General features: G+C 35.7%; 1 long non-coding RNA gene across 1 annotated transcript; it reads right to left on the minus strand.

Annotated features, from left to right (window-relative positions):
• Nucleotides 1–6,381: 6,381 nt before the first annotated feature.
• On the minus strand, nucleotides 6,382–24,015 carry LOC115425385 (uncharacterized). Its single transcript, XR_003936229.1, has 3 exons — nucleotides 24,003–24,015; nucleotides 21,921–21,922; nucleotides 6,382–6,515 (listed from the first exon to the last, which is right to left on the minus strand). It is a non-coding gene; the product is annotated as an uncharacterized LOC115425385 (long non-coding RNA).
• Nucleotides 24,016–24,700: the final 685 nt, after the last annotated feature.

Below are 24,700 nucleotides of genomic sequence, written 5' to 3' on the forward strand. Positions count from 1 at the left end.
ATTGTGAGTGGACCACAGCAGAGTGCACCTGGAAGTGAAACACTGAGGCTCCACACACACACACACACACACACACACACACACACACACACACACACACACACACACACACACACACACACACACACAGCCCTGTTCAGTGGAACAGCCAACTAACAGCGGCAGCTACGACAATAAATATTTTAACAGCTCACATCTTTGTAAGCCGAATGAATCTTTACATTTCAATCATTCAGGGATGTGTTTTATTCTGCATTGTAAAAAAAAAAAAAAATCTGTAATTTAACAGAATTTTCACTGTTTATTTGACAGATTTTTCCTGTATTTTTAAGATACAGGAAAATATCAATGAAATGACAAAAATACACTGTGATTTTACATGTCAAATGTAAAATAACACGAAAAAACTGTAACTTTGAATAACCATAAAATTTCTTTTAAAGTGTCAATTTTTTAAAAGAAATTTTTTCTTTTTTCACAGAAAAATACAGTTAAAATACATTTGCAAATGTGTCATAATTTCACAAATATTTCTTTTCTATTTATGAGATTAAACTGTTAATTTAAAGTTTAATACTGTAAAAAAAAAAAAAAGATTAAAACTAGATAAAATTACTGACAATTAACCGTTAAAGAAGTATTTGTTCTGTCAGTTTAACCAGACTTGTTTGTTAATTGACAAATATCTTGTGTAATTACAGGAGGTTTCACAACAAAAATGTTGAATAAATGTATTTTTGTGAATGTATAACATGTATAAGCACTGATAAACTGTCCAAATACAGTTTTTATCAGTGGATTGGACAACTTAGTCTCATTGAAAATTATATATATATATATATATATATATATATATATATATATATATATATATATATATATATATATATATATATATATCTATAGGCAATTTGATTGTTTTAATACATGTAAATACTCTTTATTAAACATTCGAAAGTCAAAGAATCTGCAAAATCTCATGTAAAGTTAAGGCAAAAACTGTATTTTAAATACAGAAAATTAGCGTATTTTTATGAGATGGTTATTTTCCATTATTTTCCAGTATTTTTTTGGCATCCCTGCTGCCGGAATATTACTGTTTTGTTTTTTTGTTGTTTTTTTTTTACAGTGTGTGTAATGTTTGAAGTATGGCACGCATACCAGCCAAATCAAAGAGTTTAAACAGAAGGTATACCATGCAATATGCCTCTAAAAGGTTTTACTGAGACAGAAGAATAGCCCCACAGGTCCTGAGTGATTTTTTTTCTAAGGGTAAGACTTTGTAGGGTTACAGATAGAATTAAGTTTAGGGTGTAAGAAATTCCTTATGTCAGTGGAAAATCCCCACAGACTAACACTTATATGACAGATAACATTAATAATATGAGGGGGCGACTGAAAAGTTTTGAACCTAACATGGAAAGGATTAAGATATGAAGAACAAATCTGGTCCATGAAATCTTTCACATATCTTAATCCTATCCACTAAATTTCTTGGTCATAGCAATCTTTTTCCCTGTTTTCCAGGTCCCTGAACTTTCTGTATCAAGTGTTTCCTGAAAAATGTGCAAACTTGAGTATGGGGCTGTCATCAAGTATGCGTACGACCTTTTCCTTCTTTGGGGTTGGTGACGTGGGATGTTTCCATAGTTTGGACTGCTCCTTGGTCTCAGGCTGATAGTGATGGACCCCAGTCTCATCCACTGTTCCAAATCAGCCCCATACTCAAGTTTGTCCATTTTTCAGGAAACACTTGATACAGAAAGTTCAGGGAGTTGGAAAACAGGGAACAAGATTACTATGACCAAGAAATTTAGTGGATAGGATTAATAAATGTGAAAGGTTTCATGGACTAAATTTGGTCTTCATGTCTTCATCCTCTCCATGTTAGGCTCAAAACTTTTCAGTCGCCCCTCATATTTGCTTAAGTTAAACTGTATATACATAAGACATAAAACACACCAACTAAAACCCTTTTAAACCTGCAACTATGATAATGAAAAGAATTGGAGTGTAGAAAATCTAAAGTGATCATGAGTTTAAATGCAACTGAAGTTGCTGTTGAGGTTTTCATTTGAAGACAAACTTTAGTCACTATCCCACTTTCGTGCCAGCGTTACACCAGCCCTTCCCTGCTTCCTCACCGCTGTCACAAACAAACACACAAATAGGCTATGGTGTTTTCATCATCAGCCCCCAAGTGCACAATATGCAAATGTTATTGTGTTCCACCCGATGTCCATTTGCAGATTGAACCTTATGGCTTGATCCTACTGGCCCTAACAAACACTACACTGACTCCCCCTGTGTGTATGGGTGAGTTGGATCCTGGTTTAGAAACTTTAAATAAATAAGTAAATATACTCAACAGAAGGTCTTTGTGAGTCAGTACGTTCAGACTGTAAGGGAACTCTAATAAGAATAGACCATAGTACCTGTATGAGCTGAGGAGCCACACACAAACAGCTTCTTTAGGGTATAAAGTATTTAATTTATGAACTAATATTTAGAGAACATACATGCACAGCAACACTGACTGGTGAGTTAATTAGCTATTTTTTGCCCTTAGTTGCCCTTAATCCAGTATCACAAAGCTAGTTCACTTTTAAACTGGGTAGATCATTTTACCTTATGTTCTGAAGCAGGTTAACTTTAGATTATCATAGGGCTGAGTGATCAAACCATGACGATATTTAGTATGATACAAAATTAGATCACAATAAATATTGTCATTATATGCAATTTTCTTTGATATTTTCTGTTTATTTTTTTCACTATATTACTTAATTTTATTCAAATATATTTTGTCATTACAGAGGTTTTAAATGTGTGGCATTTAAATATCTGAGAAGTTCTATTGTTAGGTCAGTGTTTGTCCTGTTCTGACCATAAATAAAAGTTTTAAAAGCAGAAATAACATCTGTTATATCGTTTTCATTATGCTGTGTCTATTATATTGGTTTCATTTTCTTATATCTTTTACATTATTTTCATCTTGTTACATCTTTTATGTTGTCTTCTTTACACTTGTTTTTGTCCCATTGCCTTTAAACTTTAAAGAAATAATTTGAAATTTATCATGACAATTATCAGAATAATCTACTTTAATTTTTTAAATCACAGTAACATTTTTGGCTGTATCACCCACCTCTAGATTTTCATATTCAAACCTGTCCATAGCTTGACCACCAGCTAATCAAATCATTCATGAAACAAACATAATTCCTTCAAGAACCAAGAAAAACTCCTGACTTTACAACAATACTAATAACAAAAAGTAATAACAAACAGTTTATGGGCTTTTTATGTGAAACGCATAGTCCGAGTAGAATACTTTGTTCATCATTACCTCCACCAGGAGGTATTGTGATCACTTTGCAGTGTGTGTTTGCGTGCATGTTTGCATGTTTGTTTGTTTGATTGTTAGCAAGATAACTCAAAAAGTTATGGACAGATTTTCATGAAATTTTCAGGAAATGTTGATACTGGCACAAGGAAGAAATGATTAAATTTTGGTGGTGATCGGGGGAGAGGGGCAGATCTGTCTTGGCAGAGGTCTGCGCCCTCCGAGTGCTTTTCTTGTTTGACAAAAAGTAATCACTCTTTCACTCTTATATGTATATGGGTTTAAGAAGTTGTTGCAATTGAAACATATTCATTAAAGCAGTACTTATCCAATGGAAGGATGTGAACCAGTGTTTTTCAACCTTGGGGTCGGGACCCCACATGGGGTCACCAGGAATTCAAATGGAGTCGCCTGAAATTTCTAGTAATTGTTAAAAAAAAAAAAAAAATAATAATAATAATAATAATAATAAATATATGATGAGTTGACAGAGACAATCCCAATCCATAAAAGACATGACAAACTATGAGTCTGAAACTGCAGCACTGTGGTTCTGTTTATGTGTCAAATGTTCATTGTGGTCAGTTTCAGATGCTGCAGCTCTTTCATAATTCATAGTTTCAGTTCTTGTTTGTTCAGTATTAATTGTCCTCCTTGTAAATCACAGCTGGACTGACTGGACAGATCCTGACCAAGGAAAATAAAATTCTCCCTTTGTGCAGTAATCTACACCTGGCTTTTGTGTCTCCGTCCATTATAATATACATTATATAGACTAAATGTCCTCTAAAATGAACCTTTATTTGCAACATAGTACAGCAAACTATTACATGATCAAAAACAAATAAATTTTAGCAAAAAAAAGTCTCTGTTTTCAACGTCTGTGGTTACCAGTCATTCAAAACATAAATATATTTCTATTTCTATGTTGTCTGTATGTTCTATTGTATTTGATCTCATTTCGTTGCCTTATTCATTGCTCTGAATGTGTGGCCTGTAACATGACTTGTAGCTGTTAAACTCAGCTATCAAAATCACTAATATTAGTTTTACTGAAGCATACACTTATGATTAAAATTGCTGTTTTGATGCATGGACAAGAGTAGAGTTGGGTGGGCTAAGGACATTAGCCAGCACCTGCCTAGGTTTCAATTGTTCACAGCTATTAAGTCCTATTATCACTGTTTATGTCTGTTGGACTATAAATATACCAATGAATGAACTTGAGTCTGCTATGTGAAGGCTGCTGTAAGTTGGATATTCACAGTGTCATGCTGTGTCACAGAGAATACAGCTACATGTAACTGGAGACTGCGATGTTATCAGGAAGCTGGGGGGGGGGGGGGGGGGGGCATAGCGTAGGGCAGAGTCTAAATGATGACTAACACTTAGTCACATGACATCTCATTTTCATGTCATTCATGTAGTTACAAGTCATGTAGTTTTGCTGTGACTGAAACATTGCATTCAGTTTCAGTCCCAAACAGAAAATTCTGTGCAGCAAATAAAATCTGATACAAACATATATTACCTTTCTGAGCAACATCTCAGATTTTTCCATTATCAATGAGGCCAGTCAGAGACTGAAAGGAGGAATAACACGTTGATTTATGTTGAGTGGTTCAGCAGGTACAACTGGTGTTTTAATTACGGAAATGTCAGTTAAAAGAAAACTTGTTCATCCAGTGAAGCAGCAGGTTTTGGTAAATGTAACTGAGATGTGACTAAGATTATAGATACAAATGAACATGTTAAATCCTTTTTTTTAACCCTTAAAGACCCAAATAACCACTGGGAACCCAAATCATCTACTGATATAAGATGTTTAATAACTTCCGAAATGCTAAACTTATCAGTACGTTGAAATAATTCAGGTAAAATGCAGTTTGTCGTCTTTTCATGTTCATCAGATACGACCCATTTGGACGTTCAGAGGCTCTGTAGTTACCATGGAAACACCGTCATCTTCCACTACATTGATTCACCAGTAAATCACCAGTTGGATCAATGACAGTGGATGGACACACTTGTGTTTTTACATTCAGTTAAGGGTATCTTTGCTGAAAGGCACTTTTTCTTCAGTTTTCTCTGTTTTTGATATAATAAGCCTCAACTTTAATCTGAACTTTTATGATCATCTATATAATCAGTGAATCAAATATAGGAAAATACCTGATTTTCATAGAAAAGCATAAAATACAGAGGGTAATACTGTAAAATGAAAAAAACAAAATCTAAATTACTTAAGAAAGATTAAAAAGAGAGAAAAATTCATTTGAAAACTGCCTCAAAAGTAGCACTGGGTCAGAAATATGAAGGCTTACTCATGTCAAGGACATTTGTTTGTGATTCAGAAGCTTTCATGTCATTGAATGAGCTGCTTTATTATCATTTTATGGATGGACACAAAAACTGGTCCACGTCATCTCAGGATATAAGTAAATTAATCTTAATCAGAACCCCTTCTGAACAACAGATTAGCTTCATTTCAACAGGGTCATAATAATCCAAGGTCTTTGGCAGTATTTCAGGACTTATCATCTTTTCCGCAGAATAAAAAGGAGAATCGCATAAGGCAGGGGTGTCAAACTCATTTTAGTTCAAGGGCCACATTCAGCCGAATATGATGTGAAGTGGGCCAGTAAAAAAATAGCAATGAAAAAAAGTAAAATTACATTATGAAAGTGTTTACGTCTACAAAGTTTCATTAAAAATGTGAATAACGCGAACAACCTGAAATGTCTCAAGAAATGCAAGTGCAATTTTAACAATATGATGCCTCAGTTTAACATTTATACATTTGCATTATTACAACATAGTGGATCTACAAATACACAAAACCTGCAGTAACAGGCAGAATATGGGTACAATTACATTTACTTCTCTTAAGACAGTTAATTTTGTTTATATTTGTTCAATTTATTCACATTTTTGGTGAAAGGATAGTAACTAAATGTAAACATTTTCATTTTTTTAAGTAACATAATTGAAAAAGATGTCTTTCACCAGCTAAACGACTTTTTAACACAACACAACTGCTATGATGTCTTCCAGTCAGGTTTTAGACAGCACCACAGCACTGAGCCTGCTCTGACCAAAGTGATGAAGGACATCTGTTTGAATACAGACAATGGAAACATGTCAGTGTTAGTCTGACTGGACCTCAGTGCTGCGTTTGATACAGTCCACCACATTCTATAACTGAAACAACTGGAGAACTGGGTGGGTCTGTCTGGACCTGTACTAAACTGGTTCAAGACATACTGTACTTAGAGAACAGGAAGTACTTTGTGTCATTAGGTAACTTTACATCTGAGCAGACAAGAATTACATGTGGGGTTCCCCAAGGCTCCATCCTGGGGCCTCTTCTGTTTAACGTCTACATGCTCCCACTAGTGCAGGTTATAAAGAACAACAATATTAGCTACCATAGCTATGCAGATGACACACAGATCTACAGGGGTTGGACAAAATAATGGAAACACCTTAAAAAATCAACAAAATATAATTTAATATGGTGTAGATCCGCCTTTTGCGGCAATTACAGCCTCAGTTCTCTGAGGTATTGATTCATACAACTTGTGAATTGTTTCCAAAGGAATTTTAAGCCATTCTTCAGTTAGAATACCCTCCAACTCTTTTAGAGACGATGGCGGTGGAAATAGACGTCTTACTTGAATCTCTAAAACTGACCATAAATGCTCAATAATGTTGAGGTCTGGGGACTGTGTCGGCCATACGAGATGCTCAACTTCATTAGAATGTTCCTCATGCCATTCTTTAACAATTCTAGCTGTATGGATTGGGGCATTATCATCTTGAGGTGAAGGTGTTTCCATTATTTTGTCCAACCTTGTATATCACAATGTCACCTGGAGACCAAGGCCCTGTACAGGCTCAGTAAATGCATTGAGGAGATTAATGTAATTTTACGTTTTTATTCTAAAAGAGAAAAATTTGGAGTTGTCATTATAGGTTATTATGATAGTATTTCACTTGAGATCACATTTGTCTTGCGCCGTTTCCACTACGTGGTATCGGCTCAACTAGACTCAACTCAGCTCAGCCTTTTTGCGTTTCCATTACGAAAAGGACCTGGAATCTGGTACCCGGTACCACTTTTTTGGTATCACCTCCGCTGAGGTTCCAGGACTGGGGACCAGACACTAAAACGTGACGTATAAACACTGCAGACCACTGATTGGTCAGACAGTTTTCTCTGTGACCCGCCGTTTTACAAAAAACAGATGCAGAAGTTGACAGTAAATACAGCGGTACATTAATCCACATGATAACAGCCCAAAACTACACCATGGTCAGTCCAGGAGATTCAGTCTTTGGTGGCCGACGTAAAAATTCAGACGAGACAACACGCAGTGAGTGAGTTTATCAGCAACTCTCTGAACAGACGACACGGAAGTAATGCACTGCATCGCTATGACGACCAGGTACTGTAAAGTCGGTAGTATCTTGTAATGGAAACAGTCTCCAGGAATACCGAGTCAAGCCGAGCCGAGCCGGTTCCATGTAGTGGAAACGTGGCATCTGTATGTGGCACCTGAACTAAAATGATTTTGACATCCTTGATTGTTAATATCTTCCGTGTAATATTTTGCATTTCACACATTCATCCCAGGGGTCAGATTGGAACCTGAGGCCCACGGGCCGTATGTTTGACACCTGTGACATAAGGGAATCCAACCAAGTCATGAGCCTGTAGGTATTTAGGGAGTAGCTGGAGTAGCTATACAAATGTTATCAGATTTGACAGTCCGATGATAAGGCTTGAATGGCTGCTGGGTGCAGGCTCCTACTTAGGATAGTTATATTGTGGAAGGCAGCCTAATTCGACAGAGAAAAAAATATTATATCTGACAGAGGTTTTCCAAAAGTATTGGTAACAGCATTTGAATGGACTGTCGCTATCAGTGGAAATACTGACTTTAGTGAAACTGCCCTGTTTTTATTTTACATGTACATCCAGATTTTTTTTTGATTTATCGCTTTAAGTTTAATGTGCAGTGATTAACCTTCTGTTGGATTTATACATCTAGGTACTCATTACTTTGTCACACATGTTCAGTTCTACAGTTATCCACTTCCAAAAAAGTCCAAAATAGACATGTACATTCACAACAGTGTTGTATCCACTGTCTGCTTTTTCCTTTTAAATATTATCATCATTATACTGGCCTCCATTCCACTATCAGTTGACCTCTACTGTACAGTGACTCCTTCTGCAAATAACACTTTCATTTATACAGTCAACACTGGTGCTTTATTCTCTGTAGATGTTGTAACTGTACATTTTGTAAGAAAGGTTATTTGAAATGGATGATCAGGATTTCTGACTTCCTCTGTATTACATCTGACAAGCAGTATTTTCCCGTATTTGGACACTGGTTTATGTAACACATCTGCAGAAAGGTTACGACTGCAAAGACCCTGGTAAATATTGTTTTAAAACACAGGTGTCAAACATGTGGCCCGGGGGCCAAATCTGGCCCGCCAAAGGGTCCAGTCCGGCCCTCGGGATGAATTTGTGAAATGCAAAAATTACACTAAGATATTAACAATCCTTTTAGTTCAGGTTCCACATTCAGACCAATTCAATCTCAAGTGGGCAGGACCAGTCAAATACTAGCATAATAACATAGAAATAATGACAACTCCAAATTTTTCTCTTTGTAAATGTAAATATTTTCATGTATTTACACTAAAACAAAGTATAATTTTGCAAAAAAATGTGAATAACCTGAACAAATACGAACAACCTGAAATGTCTTAAGAGAAGTAAGTACAATTTTAACAATTTTTTGTCTGTTACTAAATGTTTTGTGTGTTTGTAGATCCATTGTGATCTATAAGTTGTAATGTACATGTGGAAATGATAAACTGAGGCAGAATATTGTTAAAATTACGCTTATTTTTTCAGTTTGTTCATGTTATTCACATCTTTTGAAAGGATAGTTTGCAGATGTAAACCTTTTCATAATGTAAATTTACTTTTTCACTCTAAAACAGAGAAAAGTTTGGAGTTGACATTATTTATATATTATTATGTTATTATTTTACTGGTTCAGCCCACTGCAGATCAAATTTAGCTGAATGTGGAACTGAACTAAAATGAGTTTGACAGCCCTGTTTTAAAACTTCACAAAGACAATTTCTGTTCATATTTTCAAGCTTTCTGTCTTATTCTGGAGTTAAACTTGTCTTCATTTACAACGACAGAGTGGCAGAGTGTTTAGATCTCATACAGACTGGGTTTTAACCTCCTCAGACCCAGCTATGGGTTTTCTGTCCACATTTGTGGACAAGAGTTTCACAACTTTATACAAAAACAAAAAAAAAGAAAACTGTCCACCACAAAGGACATACCATAAAAATTTTAAAAACTGCATCTGAAAAAATGGTTGCATCACGATGTTTCCAATAGAGACTCTTATTTCATTAAAAAAAAAAAAAAAAAAGCTTGTACTTTGCTGACATTTCCTGGGTCTTAGGAGGTTAAAATGAGATTCAGAAGCAAAACTTGGAACAGGTTCCTGGCAAGGTTATTATTGTTGACGAAAACTAACGAAATGATGAAAACTAGAATTGAAAAAACATTTTCATTAACTGAAATGAATAAAAACTAGAATTACATGAAAAAAACAATAACTAACTGAAACTGTATTGTGTGTTTACAAAATTAACTAAAACATATAAAAATTATGGATAAAATTCTCTTAGTTTTCATCTTTGTCAATGTCAGATTGATATGAAATTGATTTATCCTGCTTGAGCAATTTTAGCTGCTGGCACCATACGACACTTCACAGTCCAACACTTCTCGTCACTTTTCGTTTAGAGTCGTCTTCTGGTCCCCACTCTACCTGCAACATGGAGACTAAAGTTGGGAGAAACCAGCAGAGTCCTGTCTGGGATTTATTTAAATACGACAGCGAAGATATGAAAAAAATAAAACTAAACTAAAATTAAGTATTTAGAAAAAAATGAAAACTAATAAAAACTATCAAACCTGCTCTAAAACTAATTAAAACTAACTGAATTAGAGGGAAAAAAAGTCAAAACTAAATAAAACTAAACTATAATGAAAAATCCAAAACTATTATAACCTTGGTTACTGGCAACAGGCTCTGTTCAAAGCAATAATGTTAAAGTACATTAGTATTCACTAATAACTCCTTTAATCCCACACCCATGACTTTACTGCTATTATGATATGGTCACCATGGAATCGCATGGATACATTATCTCTTGGTCATGTTTATCCATAGTGGTTGTACACAAGGTGACAGGAAATGAGCCAGGGCTCCAGACTCAGGTCTCGGCAGGACTGCTGATGACTTCTTTAACTGGATTCTGTCAGTAATTCACTGTGACAACAGATCTGGCATGAGTTTATGCCAGTGGTTCCCAAACTTTTTTTTTGCTCGTGACCCCATTTTAACATCACAAATTTCTGGCGACCCCAGAACTAAGACATTGTTTTGCTAATATTAATTTGTTTTTGACCATGTAATAGTTTGCTATACTATGTTGCAAATAAACGTTAATTTTAGAGGACATTTAGTCTATATAATACTGTATATATTATTATGGACGGAGGCAGTAAATCCAGGTGTAGATTACTGCACAAAGGGAGAATTTGATTTTCCTTGGTCAGGATATGTACAGTCAGTCCAGCTGTGATTTACAAGGAGGACAATTAATACTGAACAAACAAGAACTGAAACTATGAATTATGAAAGAGCTGCAGCATCTGAAACTGACCACAATGAACATTTGACAGATAAACAGAACCACAGTGCTGCAGTTTCAGACTCACAGTTTGTCATTGTCTCTGTCAACTCACCATATATTTTTTTTATAAGTAATTTTCATTTTTTATTTTTAGCAATTACTAGAAATTTCAGGCTACCCCATTTGAATTCCAGGCGACCCCACATGGGGACCCGACGCCAAGGTTGAAAAGCACTGGCTTATTCAGAAATCGTAGTAAAATTCACATTACTAGTGCACATATACTGTTGCACCGCAGAGTCTCAGGACATGCTTTTAAATTTTATTTCTGTTGTCGACAAGAAAGGCCAAGTCTGTGATAAACACAAGTTGTATGTGTCATTAACTTTCAGTCGTCCCCTGTGTGAAGTAGTTGAGCCTATTGACTTTGCAAATCCGGCAGTTTATCACTTTAGCACTTGGTTTAGTCACCTCATGCAATGTGTGACATGAAACAAGCAGTTTCATACACTGACAAGGACAAAGATGGAATTTGAAAGTGATCATCTCATTAAGCATGAACAAATGAAGCTGAGAATATAACATTACATAACATAATTACTCACAACAGTCACAGCAGATGTTCTAACTGATAACACAATTTCTAATATTACACTAGACTATTTCAAGGCCTAAATGTGTTTGTTACTTAGATTACCCTGAATATATTCAAAAAATAAACTACTACCTTTCCTAAACATAAGGTCACAACCCAAAATGGGGTGGTTAGCCTTTTTATTGGGTTGCCAATTGACAGACTAAAATATGTAACAAAGCTCTGAGGTGCAAATTCATTTTCCAAATCATGAAGAGGAGAGTTGGTTTTTGTTTTGCCCATTAAATTCAAAATGCAGACGAGAGGCCATAATATGTTTTATGTGGAAAGGTTGTTGATGGACATTTCTAAAGTAATCATTTACAGAATGATGACAAGACAAAAGAATCTGGATGCATTTGAATTCATATGTCATGTGTCTCAAGGTTCTAATAGTTTTGGATTTTTCATTATAGTTTAGTTTGATTTAGTTTTGACTTTTTTTCTCTAATTCAGTTCGTTTTAATGAGTTTTTAGAGCAGGTTTGCTAGTTTTTATTATTATTATTATTTTTTTAAATGCTTAGTTTTAGTTTAGTTTTATTTTTTTTTTAATATCTTTTCTCTTCTTCTTCGAATTCAAATAAATCCCAGACAGGACTAAATAAATGGCTTTCATATGGCTGTCATTGACAAAGACGAAAACAAAGGGAATTTTATCCATAATTTTTACATGTTTTAGTTAGTTTTGTAAACACACAATACAGTTTCAGTTAGTTATTGTTTTTTCTTTTAATTAGAGTTTGTATTTATTTCAGTTAACGAAAATATTTTTTCAATTCTGTCTTTTGTCATTTCGTTAGTTTTCGTTAACGTTAATAACCTTGCTGTGTCTATTAGTTGGTGACAGGTGTGTTGATCGCCAGCTAACATTAGATTTCTTGTGAATGGGCTCATTCGCTAACATTATCCTATTGGCCACAAGTGACATTCTGACATTAAGCTCCATAGAACTGACAATGTTAACAATTCCAGATTGTCATGTTATTTAGTGGGTTAAAACGCTGATGTTTTTAGTATTCCCCAAACCACAGCATGAAACTAGGGATGTACCGATACCACTTTTTTCCAGACCGAGTACGAGTACAAGTACTTACATTTGAGTACTTGCCGATACCAAGTACCGATATGAGTACTTAATAATCCCATTCCAGTTCTTAGTCCCTTTTGTAAATGTGCTTTATTGTCGTTGTCATTAGTCTGACTGGAACAAAGTGCTGCTATTGACATTTAATGAGTTGGAATGAGCGTTTATCTATTAATCCACCAGGGGGCGCTGCAACAAACAAGTCTGGTTAAACTTACAGAACAAATACGTCTTTTACGGATAATTGTCAGTAATTTTATCTCGTTTTAGTATTTTTTTTTTTACACTATTAAACTTTAAATTAACAGTTTAATCTCATAAATAGAAAAGAAATATTTCTAAAATTACGATACATATGCAAATGTATTAACTGTGTTTTTCTGTGGAAAAAAAAAATCTTTTAAAAAATGGAAATTTTATGGTTATTCACAGTTACAGTTTTTTCATGTTATTTTACATTTGACATGTAAAAATCACAGTCTGTTTTTGTCATTTCATTGATATTTTCTTGTATCTTAAAAATACAGGAAAAATCTGTAAAATAAATTAGAAAAATTCGGTTAAATTACAGATTTTTCTTTTTTTACAGTGTAGAATCAACAATTATAAGACCTATTCCTGCTCTCTTATCACTCCAGTCCTGTAACTGTCCTATCTTACAGTGTTCTCTGCAATTTCCGTTTGTATGTTATTATTTGTTCTGTCTGTAGCCAGGTGAGTCAACATTTGTGCTGCATGTAAAGATGCATTTAAAGTCAAATATATCACAAAGCATTTTTAAGGGTTAAGAGAGGACTGTTATTTTGCTGGAATTTATGTGAATGAGTGCAGTGGATATTTCAGTAATAAGCCGAATAAACTGAGAGGGGGACAAAATGAACAATGAGGCTGCAGTGATCACTGTATGCAACGCATGAGCACATGTTTTGGCCTCTTGAATGAATTCAGGACATGAAAGCTTAATGGGGTTTTAATAAAGATGGCAGCAGAGACAGAAATGAACATTCATCAATCTATATGGGTACTTTAAAAAAAAAAAAAGAAAGTCTGACGAGCGTTTCCATGCCAACATAAGTGGTGCCGGCCCCTGAGTCCCTGACAGGACATTCAATTACAACCTTGAATATGACGTGAGCTTCTAATCAACAAAACAGGAGCTGACGTCACAGCCACATTTAGCCTTCATTCACTGCATCCACCGTCTGAGAGGAGAAAGGACACTGTCTAATGTTTGACAGATGGGTCATTGTGCATCAAACACAAACATCAAACACAGCAGCACTCCCACGTTCATGGACTAAGGGGCTGCTTGTACATTTAAAAAAAAAAAAAAATTGGAAAAATCTAATTCGTTATTTCATCACCCCTAAAATTAAAGTAAACAAATGAATACTCAACAGTAGGGGTGTAAGAAAATATTGCTTCTGCAAGTACTGTATCAATATTTTTAGGTATTTATTCAAATGCAGCTATTGTGGAGATTCATTATTGTTTTTTGTTTTTCTCTTTTGTTTATATTTCATTTATTATTATATGACACTATTTTGTTAAATAATGGTTATTTGAAGCATCCTAAAAGCACTTTGTACTGTCTGAAAGGCAGATGTTAGTTCCTTTGTTGGGATTGCACAAAAATAATGAATAATTGTAATGATGTTAATAGAATATGAACATTTGAACAGGATCTTAAACTGTAATGTCTGTCAAACGTAATTTAAGTTTGAACACAGGAAGATTTTGTGATATATAGGGATGTCCGATATTGGCTTTTTTGCCAAAAACCAATATGCCGATATTGTCCAACGCTTAATTTCTGATTCCGATATCTACCGATACCGCTGCCGATATATGTGGGATATTAAACTAATTTTAGGTGCCATCACATATCTCCTGTCATGGAATTAACACATCATGCCTAATTTTATTGTGATGCTCCATTGGATGCGTTCTCAAATGCAACAAGGCTTTCAAAATGTAAACACTGTCTGTGCAAAGAATACATACTTCAACTTAAGTTGTGGAAAAAATGTCATATTTATTTATTTTCTCTCTCTCCCTCCATGAGTCTACTACAGTGTGGCACCTCTACTGTACAATTTTGAAAACTGCACATTTCTTTCAGCTACAAACAATGCTTCATTTACACGTTGGTAAATCCTGGCCAAATCAAGGCATTATTTTATCAGTTTTAATGATAGGCAAAAAAAAAACGGTAACAATATTCACCGATATTACATTTTTATGCCAATATCGGGTCGATAATATCGGTGGGCCAATATTATCGGACATCCCTAGTGATATAGCATTAGATCCTGTTGGGATCAAACAAAAATGTGCTTAGTATGTATGCATATTTTGGGTGGAATTCCATTCTTTAAAGAAATAATCATTTAAAAAAAAAAAAAAGAAACAAACGAAAAAAATTGCCTTTTAACAGTATCGTGATATATCATATTGTGATCCTAGTATTGTGATCTTTATAGATCCGGCCCTATATCTTTCTCATCTTGACATCATTGTATGGGCATGATGAAAAGGAAAATCAGATGGTCACGCTGAAACTGTGAATAACAATCATACCATGTAAAGATTATGTAACTGTGATAAATATGTGAGGGCCGTTCACCCAGAAATACTGGTTGTTATAATACAGGATGTTACATTCTTTCGTGATGGGATAGTGATGCTTGAACATCGATGGACCAAGTGCATTGCTGTAAATGGAGATTATGTTGAAAAATAAAATATAAATTATCAGTCTGTGTTGTTCTGTTCTGGGTGAGGCCATGAACTTATTGAACGGCCCTCGTATCCGTATTTTAATTATTTGCTGTGTTTAACTCATTACTTTGCATAAGCCGTTTCACAGTAAAACAGTCTTCCCTTCCTGGTGCAACATCAGCGCTCTGGTTCATTTGTGGTCAGTAACATTTCCTCTTCAACAGTGACAGTAAACCTACACTTAGAAAACCCAGAGCTGAACCTGCAGTCAGCCTGAAGGACATCTGTGTCAGAGACTAAACAGCACTTCTACAGATGGAGGGTAAAATACATGAAAACTAGGGCTGGGCAAGTTAACACGTTATTACCGTGTTAATGCATTCATTAAATAATGCTGACAATTTTTTTTTATCTCACGTTAATGCCATTTTATTATAACTCCTATTCTTCTGCCTCTGCTTGTGTGCGTGTAGCGGTTAGCTTGGCAGTTGGGTCATTCCAGAATTGGAGGACATTTGGGCTTCAAAATTCTTGAAAAATAAACCTTCACTTTTCTAGTTTTCCATTTTATATTCATCAGTAATAGGTAATAAACTATCAAAGGCTTGACTGGCTCAGCTTACACATCAATGGTACAATTTTTATTACATGATTTATTTGGTGTTTGTAATACTTGGTGCAACCCTGTTACCAACACTAAGGAACCTGAAAAAAGTGCATTAATTAATTTCTTAAATGTAATTCCTTTTCCATTAAGTAAAGAAAGTAACATTCTCTCTGAATAACCATTTGGTTTCGCATATGACTTAATTTAAATTAATTTTAGCAACTTTCAAAATCTGTCTCGTCCAACTTTTCAATATTGGCATGTTTCACTTTAACAATTTCAGTATTTATTTTACAATATTTACTCTGACACTTTTGCATATAATTACATAAACTCTTTAAAGGACAATGGGTCAAACCCTTTTGAGCTGGGAAAGTAATTTATGATTATTTTCAATTAAAATGATATGGTAACAGGGTTGAAAGTAGGGTAACAGGGTTGCATAAAGTAACAAGGATGTCTAGCTACATTATTTCTGATTATAGATGATTATATAAAAGTGACAAATGCTCAAGACATCAAAGTATTCTTTGAATAACTTTTAATACTTTCTGTCAGCACTATTTCTCAAATAACACCCCCCCCCCCAAAAAAAAAACAAAAAAAACAAACAAACAAACAAACAAACAATAATAATAATAATAATAATGGGGGGGGGGGCTTATTTCAGGAAAATTTTCACATTCAACTTTAGCCCTGATTTTCTGATGCAACAAGATGTTCTAAGCACTCCTGTGTGTTATTATTATTATTTTTTTTTATTTTATCCAACACACCCCCCCCCCCCCCGAAAATTACTTTTTCAACCCTGAAAACGTGGGGGTTTTGTCAGCTTTCAAACCTTCTTCACTTTTGATGAAGTACAATGTAACAATCTGCTCATGCTGGGCCCTAAATGTTTTTTTGTGAAACATGTCATGTCTTCAGAGTGCTTTGCACTAAAAAAGGTGTAGTGTCAAGGGTCAAATTATAGGTCAAAGGTCACCCAAATGGTCCAAAATGCATATTTCATGGAATGAAGCTGTTAATGTGGGTTCTTCCAAATGTTGGGCTCAGGTTCTCTCCTCAGAACACATCTACTGACCACAAACAACTTCCATTCAATAAGACACATTAAACACAACTATTCACTCATGTATTCTCCATACAGACATGTCAAAAAGAACAAACGGTAGTTTCACATGACTTTGACATTTACATGTATATGTCCTGTTGTGGGCGGTGCAGTGGATAGACCTGGTGCCTCACAGACAGAAGGTCCTGGGTTCCATTCTAACACCAGTCAGGGCTAATGTGGTATTTGATATTTAAACCCCCCCCCATATAACAATGCAATTAATCATGATTAATCACAGAAATCCATTAATTGTTTAATTGTAATTAATTGTGATTAAAATTTTTAATCGCTGCCCAACACTAATCAAAAGTTTTTGGTTGCTCAATTTAATTTTATTAAATTTTTGTATTTTATATGTGGCAATGCACTATCCTGAGCGGTGCAGTTTTGTCTTAAAGGGCTCATATTTGTCTAAAACCACTTTCATTAGTCTGTGCTTAATTTCTTTGTGTATTTGGACCCTAATAGTTCAGACAGTTTGAATTTGAACCCTTCAGCTGCTGCAAAACTATCTTTAGATTCATTTGGGAAAAAAAAATCCAGTGAATTTCTACAATCTGTTTGAATTCCTGCTTAATTTGTTACGTTTTATAGTTAATTATGTCACGACATTTGCACATATAAGGTCCAGACTTTAGACGAACATTTCTCCAAATACGATATAATTGTTTGTCAGCAGCAGCGGTTGGAGTCCAGACTGAAAACATGTCCAAACTTGGAGCCGATTACTTAAAATGTTCAGTTGTTGGTTGAACGGGACAGAGCAGCACAGCCAACAACCTGGAAGGGGCGGGGCCTGAAGTGACTCATGTGCATTTAAAGGGCCAGCGCTCCAAACCACCTTTCTGGTTTCATTCCTCAGAAATAGGGTTGAAGATGGACCTGTGGAGTTGAATGAATGAAGAATTCAGACCCAAGCAGAGCATTTACACTTTATGGAGACCACAGGGAAATGTGGGAAAATGAAGAATTCCATTAAACAAAAGTGAAATATTACTCCCTTAATATTGATACTTAATATTTAACAAGACTTTGTATGAACAGCTTAGGAGAAATCCATACCAATGCATTGAAATCATGTTTTCAATTTGATATTTTCTTAACAAAACTCGGGCATCTTCAGAATTTTTTCACGATGTGCATTGTGGGAAAGGAAGGTTCGCGAGGCCGTATGATATTTTATGGATGAAACAAACATGGAAACGGCTGAAACACAGAAACGGCAGGAGGAACATGCACAGAGGGAAGGGAGCTCCTGCCGTTTCTGCGTCGATTCTGTTCCAGCTGCTGCTGTCAGGTGGCTGTGCGAGCCTCCGTTTCCCACAATGCACGTCGTGACAAAATTCCAAAGATGCCCAAGTTCCCTCCCGGCTCGGAATATAAACACACGGTTTGTTTCTGGTGGATGGAACTAAGAAACTGTTCACCGTAATGCAAGAGATTCAGCTGAGTAATGACAGACAGACTGACAGATTCATGACACTGAGGATATGACTGAGGTTTGAAAGATCTGATGAAAAACTGGTCACGAAAGTCTCCAGCACCTTTAAATATTATTTCCAACAGTGACTGAAATGACATGTAAATTTATTATGATTGAAATCAGTGATGAAAATGAGTGAAATAAACCCATGTCTTTATTCTTTCATTACTAAACTCTGCTCATACTGCAGGAGTTGTGGGTAAATTTCCGATGTGCTATTGCAGTGTGAGTCAAAGTGTTTGGTTATCAGTGTTGGGAATTATGAAAAAAAAAATGGTGTTACTAACGCCGTTATTGTTTTCCAGTAACAGATAATCTAATGAATTACTATTTGAAATGTTACAACGCTGTTCCCAGCAGTGAAATGTGGTGCGTTACTCTGCACTGATATCTAACAGCTGTTATCTGTCCTGACTCAGCCAGGCAGAGGTGTGACGTTCATGGACGAGTCGAGTCTTTAGAACGGCTCTTTTCAGTGAACGATAAGAACCGATTCATTGCGAGTCGTTCGTTTATGAGTCGTTCTTCTATTTAAATCGCCCACACACCTTCATGCTTCACCTGTGTGTCCATGAGTCTGAGCTGTCCACGCTGCCTTCACCTGAACCACTAATGACAAGTTTGAGTTGTCCCAGCACACCCCATTCACTTGAATGCATCTACGTGCACAACTAATTTAGGGGAGGAGTTATCAGTGACAGTGTGACTGAGTGGACTGGAAACATTTACAGCTGGATCAGAGAGGAGTGACTGAAAAAAGTGGAGATGTGGAATTAACTGGAGGAGCATCTGCTTCCTATAAATGAAGATATGCACTTATGTGGTGGAAAAGCCGGGCCCTGGTGGACCCCAGCCGGGCCCTGGTGGACCCCAGACTGGCCCTGGTGGACCCCAGATGAGCCCTGGTGGACCCCAGCCGGGCCCTGGTGGACCCCAGATGAGCCCTGGTGGACCCCAGCCGGGCCCTGGTGGACCCCAGATGAGCCCTGGTGGACCCCAGATGAGCCCTGGTGGACCCCAGCCGGGCCCTGGTGGACCCCAGCCGGGCCCTGGTGGACCCCAGCCAGGCCCTGGTGGACCCCAGCTGGGCCCTGGTGGACCCCAGACTGGCCCTGGTGGACCCCAGCCTCACCACAGTCCTGGTCTTCAGTACCTGTCTGCTGTTCTACTCTGTGAAACTGGCCTGTGAAACACGCTCAAAAATCAGTTTCCTTTTACGTATTTGAAGTTATTTCAAAAAAGTAACGCAATAATTACTTTCCCTGGTAACTAATTAGATTTATGAAGGAGTAATTCCATTACTAATTCAATTACTTTTTGGAAAAGTAACTCGTAATAACTATAACTAATTACTTTTTTAAAGTAATTTGCCCAACACTGTCGGTTATCAAGGGAAATGCATGGATTACACATTTAGAATTATCAAGTCAAACATATAAACTGAATTTTGCACCATCAAAAACACAAAAACTTGCCAGATTCCAGAATGTTGTATGTTTTACACAGCATCTCTCTGCTCAGAGTCATGATTAGAAGTAAAATGAAGTTCTGTTCAAAGTACAGAACAAGTGAATAACAGGATGAGTGGTATTCTACAAACTCTGTCTTCCTCTACCACTTTACAATGGACTAACATTTGAAATCTGTAAAACTTTTTCGTGCATCTTTCTCCTGGTGTGTTTTATCAACAGGTGGTTCAACAAGCAGAACACCACAGAAGGACTGAAAACAGTCAAAGAGCTGAACTGAACCAGAACTCAGAGAAAACACCAAACAGCAGATACCAGACATGTGACAGAATCAACAACTAAAATTCACATTATTGGTTGGATGGATTATGGATGCTTATTTTTAACACTGTGGGTAGGTTCAGTGTGTGTTTAGTTGTATTTAGCAGTTTAGTTTAGTTTAATTTAGTTTAATTTAGTTCATAGACTTACAGAAAATCTGCCTATTCGAGTCTGTAAACCGACTTTACTGCAGTGATTAATATGTTTCAGCTGCAACAAGTTCTTTAACCTTTTAACTGATGCAGTGGCTTCTCATTTCTTTAATAACCATTAGTTTGATAGAGGGCATAAAGACTGGACTGTGTTTCAATGGAGAGAGGTCATGTGAGAAGAGAGGCTGATGAGTGATTACCCATAATGCCTAGTGTCTATCCTGTGGGGGCAGTGTTATGATCCTGGGTTGATTCAGTTGGTTTCACCTTGATTTAGTGATGTTATGTGTGCGTAAAATGACAGAAATTAATGTTGTGACATTGCATTAAGTTATTTAAAATGACGCCACAGTGAATGTATTCTGAGTTCAACTGAATCCACTGAAAAAGTTCCGTCACATGACCACGTGTACTGTGTTTATAATGTCTTCTGTCTTATGTACACAGTAAAATCACCAGTGTTTATATAACACTTAAAGAGTTCAATTGAACGCTACCTCAGTGAACATATGGTCCCTATCTACAAAGTGTAAAATTTACAGAGTCAACTTCACTCTAGTGTTGTGGAAATGTTCAACTGATAACCCACACACAAAGAGGAGGAGAGAAAGTTAGAGTTAAAATAAATAAATGCATTTATTGAGAAGTCAATCACAGAGAAAGTCTGTAAGTGAAGTCTGATTCACCACACTAGTAAGAGTTAATATTTTACACCACACTACACTAATTAGTGTCAATCAAGTTTTACACTATGTGAGAAGTCACACCCATAGTGTTATTCACATTCAACACTGAAGAGTTAAGTGTTAAGAAATAACTTTTCCAGTGTTAAACCTACTTAACACTACATGTTGATAAATAAATTACTCCAAAGAGTGTTGATTTTTAACTGCCTCCTACCAGTGTTACATATGATGGACTATAGTCCCAGTGTCTGCAGGGGCCAAAACAAAGATACAATTATTTCTGTTCCCAGTTTATTCCAAGTAAAAATGAAATACTGCAATTAAAAGTAAACATAAAATGACACGTAAAATGAAAGCCGCTGACCTGCTATCACGTCGTCCATTTGAAATTCAGTATTTGAAAACACGTACCCAACACTGACAACGAAGACGTAACTTTATTCTTGCACAGATTCTGCTTGGATGGAAAAACAAAAGCAAGAGTTTATTTACACAAACTGACAAACGCAGTTTTTCCATGTGAGGAAGATGGCAATGCCAGAGTCCAACTTCTGTCTCAGTTTGAACATGGAGGTTTGTGGGCGGGGCTTTTCAGAGTCATTACACTGGGTTACAAAAAAATGTTTTTTGCAAGTTGTCTAGGTTTCTTCAACTGAATTCGGACCATTTTGCACCGCTAAATCCAAAAATGACATCTGTTTTTCTCAATCAGGTCAGATTTTTTTGCTAATTTGATTTTGAAAAATTTGATCTTCTCACAAAATATAATAATTAATACCAAAATCAGATTGGTAAGCACACTTTATGAAACTTGTGACTTGATTCCTGTTAGGTACAATGGTGTATTCACCGCAGATGGAGCAGAATACGTCAGGCTTATTTTTGCAAGATCTTCTAGTCGAAGCCATTTCATTCACCTGTAATATTAAAAAAAACATTAATCATAAATTGGCAAAAGTAAAATCTTCAGAACTCGTTTATTGCAAGAAATTTGAAAGAATTTTGTTTCATATGATGTGAAAATGCCCATAAATGTAAGCAAAAATGTTCAAAAGCCAATATGTAGCATAGTTAATTAATGTGATTTTTGGATTCAGCACACCAAAATGATCTTAAATCAGCTCAAAAAACTTAAACAATACATTTGTTGTTGACCAGTGTTATTTTTGAACACTAAACGGTATCTTGCTCTTATCTGTGTTGAATTAACTTTGAGAGAGTCAATTTACTTTAACACTCAATATATGACACTGACAGTGTAAAACCTCTCTTAACTCCAATTATTTTCACCAACACTGGAAGTTATCTTGTTAAATTTTACTTTGTCCATTGTTTGAATAACTCCGAAAGAATTAAAATACTTTGACACTGCATTTTTTTACACTGGCAGATTTCCTGTGTATGTGATGTATGTGCTGGCATTATTTTATCCTCTGTTCTTTACTGCAAAGTTAGAAGAAAAGGGTTCTGTGGTGGCGCACCAGTTAGGAGCAGCGGCCCGATGTCCCTGATCATCCATCTCAGTTTCATTTGATGTACTCTGTGCTGTCAAATGACAATAAAGGCTATTCTATTCTATTCTATTCTATTCTATTCTATTCTATTCTATTCTAGACTCTTCTCTTCTCTTCTCTTCTCTTCTCTTCTCTTCTATTCTATTCTATTCTATTCTATTCTATTCTATTCTCTACTCTTCTCTTCTCTTCTATTCTAGACTATTCTATTCTATTCTTTTCTATTCTATTCTATTCTATTCTATTCTATTCTTTTCTATTCTATTCTATTCTATTCTATTCTAGACTATTCTCTTCTCTTCTCTTCTCTTCTCTTCTCTTCTCTTCTCTTCTCTTCTCTTCTCTTCTCTTCTCTTCTATTCTCTTCTATTCTATTCTATTCTATTCTATTCTATTCTAGTCAAAGCTACAGTTTATATTTCTACATTTCCTGCTGCTGTTTATGTACAAAGCTGCTGGACCTCACCTCCTCCATGTTAGTATTAGTTCTGCTGGTGTCTCATTAAATGGATGACACCTTCGCTCTGCAGTCCAGTCTCAGTTTATTATCTGTTATGTCTGATAGGCACCGCTCTGTACACCAGAGGCTGGTCTTTTTTCTGTTACTGTTCATCCACGTACGTGAAAATCTGTCTTCATGATGTGAATTCGTGCAGTGATGCAGAATTAAACACAAATGTTAATCCTGCTGGAGTGCATTAAAACTAAAGTAAGGAGGCTGTCCTGAAAATGCAAGTAAAGTACAGATACCTGATATTAAAAAAAAACAAACAAACATATTGGCTCTTACATTTACTGTAACTGTACGCTAAATCTTTCATCAGACTTTTAACCAGATCAGATGTTTTGTAATTATATAGTACTAATACCAACTTCAGCTTTTTTTTCTTGAACTTTTCCTCTAATATTTTTGTTTGCTATTCATTCCCATCACCTCACTGTTTTTTGTTGTTATTTTCATGTTATAATATATCTTTTAAATTCATCATGGCAGTTCTGTGGTGAACTGAACTGTTTTGCCACAAGATGGATCCAACAGCAAACACTTCATTCACCTGGTGTATATTATTATTGCAGTAGTGCCCTCTAGTGGTTAACACTGGAAAGGTCATTTTACAGTTCTACTGAACACAGGAAATTCAACCAACCACAGCAGAGAGGGTTGAACACAGTTACTCTGTCGTTGAAACAGACAAGTGGTGTATAGAAGCTACTTCTAAATCAATTCTTAAATATTAAAACTCACTTTGGGTGACTCAGTTCTCTGTGGTTAGGGTTTATAATGTAAAAAAAAAAAAAAGTCCATGATGAAAAACATTTTCTGGACTTGACGTAACTTTATTAAATCCACAGTCTAAGAAATGCAGAAATGGGACTCCCTGTTTGTTTGGTTTCATGTTCAGTCCACCTCCTGGCAGTTCTGTCCTAAGTTAGTATTATATACATATATAGTATATACTATTAGCACAAATACTATGAACTACTTTTACTGTGTACTTTTGGAGTAATCATACTCAAAAATTCCGTCCAAGCTCCAAAAGTGTTTGTTTTTTCGTCTGAAATAGGCTTTAAGACTAAATTCAATGACGAATAAAATTATTTTTTCCAATAAGTACCTCATGAATTTGGTATTTTTGGTATTAGTACTTCATATACTATTAGCACAAATACTTTGAAATACTTTTACTATGTACTTTTAGAGTAATTATACTCCAGAATCCATTCCACACTGCACTTCTGTTTGTCGTATTCAGTGGTTGTAACAGATAAAATGTAAAAAAAAAAAAAAGATGGAAACTTTTAAAAGTTTATAAG

This window comes from Sphaeramia orbicularis, chromosome 1, assembly GCF_902148855.1.
Source record: "Sphaeramia orbicularis chromosome 1, fSphaOr1.1, whole genome shotgun sequence".
Taxonomy (NCBI): Eukaryota; Metazoa; Chordata; class Actinopteri; order Kurtiformes; family Apogonidae; genus Sphaeramia; species Sphaeramia orbicularis.